Here is an 8,057-nt window from a genome sequence, read left to right as displayed (position 1 = left end):
AAAAATTTGTTGAACCATTGCAAAATGAAAATGTGAGGACATTTTTTCAAAAAGCGCGGAACTCCCGGCTACCGCTCCCACCAGTGCTGACAACTGAGGTCTCTTGCACCAGCTACCGGAGGCATGGATACCCGAGGGCAAGTAAAATTCGCTGAGGATTCTCAGCCCCAAGCTCTACAAACGTAGGTTCTGAGGGAATGGCAAACTGGGAGAGTGTGCCCAGTCGTTCATGAAAACAGGGCTCCCGGGAGCAGCAGACCTGGCGTGTAGCCAGTATTGTGGTGACCGGCACCCGTGAGAGGGGCCTGGCTAGAGGAAAAGTGGGAAGTGACTAGACACAAGAGGAGGCCCTAGGCACTCAGGATTGGAGACTTGCCCAGTCTGGGAGGAGCTGCTGCACAGTGACTGGTTCCCGCCTATTGACAGGAGAAACTTGGCCTGGTGGGCACAGCGCCACCTACTGGAAGAGAAGTTAATCAAACTCTAAGACTGCATTTATTAGTTTTTTTTTTTCTTTTTTTCTTTTCTCTTTTTTTTGATTTGGGTTTTTCTTTCATTTTCATTTTTCTTTCTTGTTGTTTTTTAAATTTTTTTTACAATTTTTAAAAATTTTTTTTCTTATAATTTTAATTTTTTTATTATTTTTTAAAATTTTTTTTTCTTTTTTTATTTCCTATTTTTTTCTTCTTTTGTCTTTTCATTTCTTTTCAATTATCTTATCCCCCCTTCCTTGAATTCTACCTGCTTACTCTCATTCTCTTTAGTGACTTCTTCCCTTCCCTTCTTATACCTTTCCTCCCAAGCATCTAATAAATTTATAGAATTAAACAGTAACTCATCAGTCAAACAGAACAAGAAGTAACATGAGCAGCTTCAAAAAACAAGGAAGAAAAGGAGTACAAACAATGCAGGACAGCCTAAATATTCAGGAGGACCTAGAGTCATCAGAAAAATGGTCATATAAAGAACTCAAGGAACACCTTAGACAGATGGAATGGAACCTTAAAGAGGATAAAGACAGCAAATTCAAGCAGCGAAAGAACACATTGAGAATGAATTACATAAACAGATAAAAGAAGAAGTTAAGCATCTTTATCAGGAGATAGAGATTACAAAAAATAAACAAACAATAATTCTAGAAATGAAGGAAACGATAAACCAAATTAAAAACTCAATTGAGAGTATCACTAACAGAGTGGAGCAAGTAGAAGCCAGACCGTCAGATAATGAAGACAAAATATATCATCTTGAAAACAGTCTAGCCAACTCAGAAAGGCTGGTAAAAAATCACGAGAAAAACATCCAAGAGTTATGGGATAACATAAAAAAAACCAAACTTACGAGTCATTGGGATAGAAGAAGGTACAGAGATTCAAACCAAGGGAATGAGTAACCTGCTGAATGAAATAATTACAGAAAACTTTCCAGAAATAAAAAAGGAAACAGATATACAAATTGAAGATGCATACAGGACACCGAGCACACAAAATCACAGTAGACCAACACCAAGACACATTGTTATGAAGATATCCAATATACAGAACAAAGAGAAAATATTAAAAGCTACAAGAGAAAGGAGACAGATTACATTCAGGGGTAAACCAATAAGGTTCACAACGGATTTTTCATCACAGACGCTGAAAGCAAGAAGGTCATGGAACAATGTATTTCAAACACTGAAAGACAATGGATGCTAACCAAGAATTCTATATCCAGCAAAATTAAGCTTCAGGTATGACAACGAAATAAAAATCTTTCATGATAAACAAAAGTTAAAAGAATTTGCAGCCAGAAAACCAGCATTGCAAAGCATTTTGAGCCAAACACTACACGAGGAAGAAATGAAAAACAATAACCAAAACCATCAGTGGGAAATGCCTCGGTAAAGACAGAGGGCGAGGGGAAAGATAATCGTGGAGAAACAAACTAATTTTTTTTAAAAAAGAATAAATAATCAAACATGGATGGAAGTACAAACCATATATCAATAGTAACTCTGAATGTTAATGGCTTAAACTCTCCAATAAAGCGACATAGGCTGGTATCATGGATTAAAAAAACAAATCCAACAATATGCTGCCTCCAGGAGACACATCTGGTTGGAAAAGACATACACAGGCTGAAGGTGAAAGGATGGGTAAAAATATACCACGCATACGGTCCTCGTAAGCAAGCAGGGGTGGCCATCCTCATATCGAATAAAATCGACTTCAAGACTAAGTTAATCAAAAAGGATAAGGAAGGACATTATATACTGTTAAAAGGAACCATTCACCAACAAGACATAACAATTATCAATATTTATGCACCAAATAATGGTGCTGCGACATTCATAAAACAAATTCTCCTCAAGTTCAAGAATCAAATAGACCACAACACAATAATTATGGGTGACTTCAACACACCTCTCTCACCATTGGACAGATCTTCCAAACAAAAGTTGAATAAAGAAACTATAGAACTCAATACCACAATCAATAACCTAGACTTAACTGACATATATAGAATATATCAACCATCATCAAATGGATATACTTTTTTCTCAGCAGCACATGGATCCTTCTCAAAAATAGACCATATATTATGCCATAGGGCAACCCTCAGTAAATATAAAGGGGTGGAGATAATACCATGCATTTTATCTGATCATAATGGAATGAAACTGGAAATCAATGATAAAAGAAGGAAGGAAAAATTCTACATCACATGGAAAATGAACAATATGTTACTGAATGATCAATGGGTTACAGAAGACATAAGGATGAAATCAAAAAATTGTTAGAGATAAATGAAAATACAGACACAACATATCGGAATCTATGGGACACAATGAAAGCAGTTTTAAGAGGAAAATTCATCGCCTGGTGGTCATTCCTCAAAAAAAGAAAAAACCAACAAATAAATGAGCTCACACTTCATCTCAAAGCCCTAGAAAAGGAAGAGCAAAACAACAGCAAATGTAGCAGAAGGCAAGAAATAATTAAAATCAGAGCAGAAATCAATGAAATTGAAACAAAAGAAACTATTGAAAAAATTAACAAAACTAAAAGTTGGTTCTTTGAAAAAATAAATAAGATCGACAGACCTTTAGCCATGCTAACGAAGAGAAGAAGAGAGAGAACTCAAATTACTAACATACAGGATGAAAAAGGCAATATCACAACAGATGCTACAGAAATACAGAAGACAATTAGAAATTATTTTGAAAACCTGTATTCCAATAAAATAGAAGATAGTGAAGACATCGATAAATTTCTTAAGTCATATGATTTGCCCAGAATGAGTCAGGAGGATACATACAATTTGAACAGACCAATATCAATGGATGAAATTGAAGAAGCAATCAATAGACTACCAACCAAGAAAAGCCCAGGACTGGATGGGTATACAGCGGAGTTTTACAAAACCTTTAACGAAGAATTAATACCAATACTTTTCAAGTTATTTCAGGAAATAGAAAAAGAGGGAGCTCTGCCAAATTCATTCTATGAGGCCAACATCACCCTGATTCCGAAACCAGACAAAGACACCTCAAAGAAAGAAAACTACAGACCAATATCTCTAATGAACCTAGATGCAAAAATCCTCAATAGAATTCTGGCGAATCGAATACAAAAACACATCAAAAAAATTGTGCACCATGATCAAATAGGATTAATCCCTGGGATGCGAGGATGTTTCAACATACGGAAATCAATAAATGTTATTCACCACATCAATAGACTTAAAGATAAGAACCATATGATCATCTCGATCGACGTAGAGAAAGCATTCGACAAAGTACAGCATCCCTTTATGTTCAAAACATTAGAAAAACTAGGGATAACAGGAACTTACCTTGACATTTTAAAAGCTACCTATGGTAAGCCTCAGGCTAGCATCATTCTGAATGTACAAAAGTTGAAGGCATTCTCTCTAAAATCTGGAAAAAGACAGGGATGCCCTCTCTCACCACTTCTATTTAATTTAGTCCTTGAAATACTAGCCAGAGCAATTAGACAGACGAAAGAAATTAAAGGCATAAAAATAGGAAAAGAAGAACTTAAATTATCACTATTTGCAGATGACATGATTCTATACCTAGAAGACCCAAAAGGGTCTACAAAGAAACTACTAGAACTAATAAATGAATTCAGCAAAGTGGCAGGATATAAAATCAACACACATAAATCAAAGGCATTTCTGTATATCAGCGACAAAACTTCTGAAACGGAAATGAGGAAAAACACTCCATTCACAATATCCTCAAAAAAAAAATACTTGGGAATCAACCTAACAAAAGAGGTGAAAGCTGGGAATGGAACCACCATTTGACCCTGCTATTGGCCTTCTTGGACTATTCCCTCAAGACCTTAAAAGAGCATGCTACAGGGATACTGCCACATCGATGTTCATAGCAGCACAATTCACAATAGCTAGACCGTGGAACCAACCCAGATGCCCTTCAATAGATGAATGGATAAAAAACATGTGGCATTTATACACCATGGAATATTACGCAGCACTAAAAAATGACAAAATCATGGAATTTGCCCTGAAATGGATGGCACTAGAGCAGATTATGCTTAGTGAAGCTAGCCAATCCCTAAAAAACAAATACCAAATGTCTTTTTTGATATAATGAGAGCAACTATGAACAGAGTAGGGAGGAAGAGCAGGAAGAAAAGATTAACTTTAAACAGAGACATGATTTGGGAGGGAAAGAGAGAGAAAAGGGAAATTGCATGGAAATGAAGGGAGACCCTCATTGCTATACAAAGTTACATATAAGAGGTTGTGAGGGGAATGGGAAAATAAACAAGGAGAGAAATGAATTACAGTAGATGGGGTAGAGAGAGAAGATGTGAGGGAAGGGGAGGGGGGGTAGTAGGGGATAAGAAAGGTAGCAGAATACAACAATTACTAATAGGGCATTATGTAAAATTGTGGATGTGTAACCGACGTGATTCTGCAATCTGCATTTGGGGTAAAATTGGGAGTTCATAACCCACTTCAATCTAATGTATGAAATATGATATGTCAAGAGCTTTGTAATGTTGTGAACAACCAATAAAAAAATAAATAAAAATAATTTAAAAAAAAGAAAATTCAATCTGGAGATACCAGATTCCCTCCTACTGCCACCAAATGTGGCATAGGGTGAAGGCAAAATCCATCTTCCTTCCCCAGCCCTTTTTAAAGATGGCTTGTCATTCAGTGACAGAATCAAAACGTGGGCGCAGGACTGGGTTGAATCGTTATCCCTTCCAAATTTGTCTACCTGGAACCTATAAATGTGACCCTATGGAAACAGTTTTTGTTTTTGTGTTTTTTGCAGATGTTTTTAAGTTAAAATTAGTTTATAATGGATTAGGATGGGCCCAAAATTCAATTTGACCATTATTTCTATATGAAGAGGTAAATTCAGACACCGAGGGAAAATGGCTATGTGAAGACAAGGAAAGGGATTGGAGTTTTATATCCATTAAGTCAGCAATGCCAAAGACTGAAGGCAATCACCAGAAATTCAAAGATGTTAAGGAAAGATTCTCTCTTCCACGCTTTAGAGAGAATATAGCCGTGTAGACATCTTGATTTTAGGCTCTTGGTCTCCAGAACTGTCAGGTAAGTAATTAGTACTTGTTGTTTTGTGTCAGCGGTTTGTGGTAATTTAGCACAGCAGCCCTAGAAAAGGAACCCAGGCATCAATCAAGCTCCCCTTAAAGCCTATTAGTAGCAAGTGGGCAGCCTTTCCTTAGTCTGATCTGCCTTCTCAACCAATAGAGAGATCCCACTGCCCTTCATTCCTCCTCCTTAGCTGCCCTGACATTAACTCTGAACTAAGGAGACCAGAATCTGTTTCCCCAATAGCCTTTAATATTAGACCATTCTTATTGAAAGCAATTTCTTTCTCACACTTCAAATCAATGTTTAATCCATACAAATATCGCTCCCAGAAGAGTAGCAGATATTTACATGGCAGTTAGTGCACTGAAACCTGACTGGCCAGAGAACTGTTGCTGGTGGGGGGAAACAGAAAAGACAAGGAAGGCCTCTTATATTTACCAAGACAATGAACATCTCAACAGCAATGTCAACTATACATTCTCTGTATTTCATAAGCCCTGTGACTCTTGAATACACTTAGAAGGGGAAAATAATGACTAATCTCAACCAAATATGAAGGGGAAAAGAAAGGTTAGTAATTGTAATACATATGAAGTAGGATTTATGACAGTGCTATGGTTGGGATATGTTTTGAGAGTGTACCCGCGTCTTCATGTGTTGAAATTTAACCCTCTTTGTGATGTATCCATTAAGAAGGTGGAAACCTAACATATGGTATCTAGAGGTAGAGCTTTTGGGAGGTGATTAGGATCAGATAAAGTCATCAGGGTATGATTGTGTCCTGAGGGGTTTTGCTGTCAGGCCTTTTGCTAAAGGCCTCTGTTTGGGCCCCAGCGTGGCAATGTGGGAGATGGTAAAATCTTTAGGTGATGAGGCTGTGTGGGAGGTTTTTAGGTCATTGGGGGAATGCCCTTGAAGGGGATTGTGGGCCCCTGGCCCCTTCCTCTTTTGCTTCCTGGCCAAGAGATGAATGGATTTTGCTCCACCATGTGTTGCTGTTGTCATGTGATGCGTTGCCACAAGCCCAAAGCAAACAATCAGTAATGAACTGGGACCTCCAAAACTGAGCCAAAATAAACTTTTCCTCTTCGTAAGTTAATTATCTTCGGTATTTCATTATGGTGACTGAAAGCTAATATAACTTTATAAGAAAAGGGAGAAGCTGGGCACATGCCTGTAATCCAACTGACTCAGGAGGTTGATCAGGAGGATTGCAAGTTTGAGGCCAGCCTCAGCGATTCATTGAGACCCTGTTTCAATTAAAAAAGAAAAGGAAAAAAAAAACTAGCAAAAGGCTGGGGATGTAGCTGAATGGTAAAGTGCTCCTGGGGTCAATCCTCAGTAACAAATAAATAAATAAAAAGAAGCATATCATCAGGTGTAGCCCCTTAACCTTGGATCTCCAGAACAAACTTCTTTAAAAAGTTAACTCTTTTCTGTCTGGTGGCACATGCTTAGAGTTCCAGCTACTCATGAGGCTGAGGCAAGAAGACTGGTTGAGCCCAGAAGGTCATCCTGGGTAATACAGCAAGACCCCAAGTCTAAAAAGAAAAAAAAAAACTTAGCCTGCCTCAGATATTTCATCCTAGTAATGGAAAACAGACTAATCCAAGAGGATGAAATGTTTCAGTGGGATCATTTGATCTTGATAAATGGCAAAATCCTCTATAGTTTTAGAAACTTGGAGTTAAATCCCATCACTGACCAACTGTAACACTACAGAAATTATCCCCCTAGAACCTGTTTTCTTATCAGTAAAATGAGGGTGAAACACACCTTCCTCATAGTGCAGAAATGAGGTAACTTAATTCTGGGATTCAATAAATGTTAGCTCTCATGTTCATTCCATTTTTCTTTTTTTTAAAAAGTTATTTTTTATTGTTATTTTTAGGTATACATTATAGTAGAGTGTATTTTGGCATATTATACATACATGGAGTATAACTTATTCTAATTAGGATCCCATTCCTCTGGTTGTACATGATTTGAAGTTTCACTGGTCATGTATTTATATATGAACATAGGAAAGTTCTGTCCAACTCAGGCTACTGTCTTTCCTATTCCCATCCCTTCATTTCCCTTTGTCTAATCCAATGAACTTCTATTTTTCCCTCCCTCCATTCCACTTATTTTCTAAGAAATGTTCCCAAACCAATATTCTTTCCTTAAGCCCCAATGCTTTCTTCCCCTGTGCATGTGATCAAGTTTCCTACTTGATATGGAAATGTTATTATTTTTAATATAATGAGGCTACAAATCTCTTAGCTTCTCAACTTAATTTTTTTTTTGGATATTGGGGATTGAATTCAGGGGCACTTGACCACTGAGCCATATCCTCAGCAAAATTTTGTATTATATTTAGAGCTAGGGACTCACTGTGGTGCTCATTGCCTTGCTAAATTGCTGAGGCTGGCTTTGAACTATCGATTCTCCTGCCTCTGCCTCTTGAG

Source organism: Spermophilus citellus (genome assembly GCF_964194105.1).
Source record: "Spermophilus citellus genome assembly, chromosome: 5".
Taxonomy (NCBI): Eukaryota; Metazoa; Chordata; class Mammalia; order Rodentia; family Sciuridae; genus Spermophilus; species Spermophilus citellus.
This window is presented reverse-complemented; position numbering follows the sequence as displayed.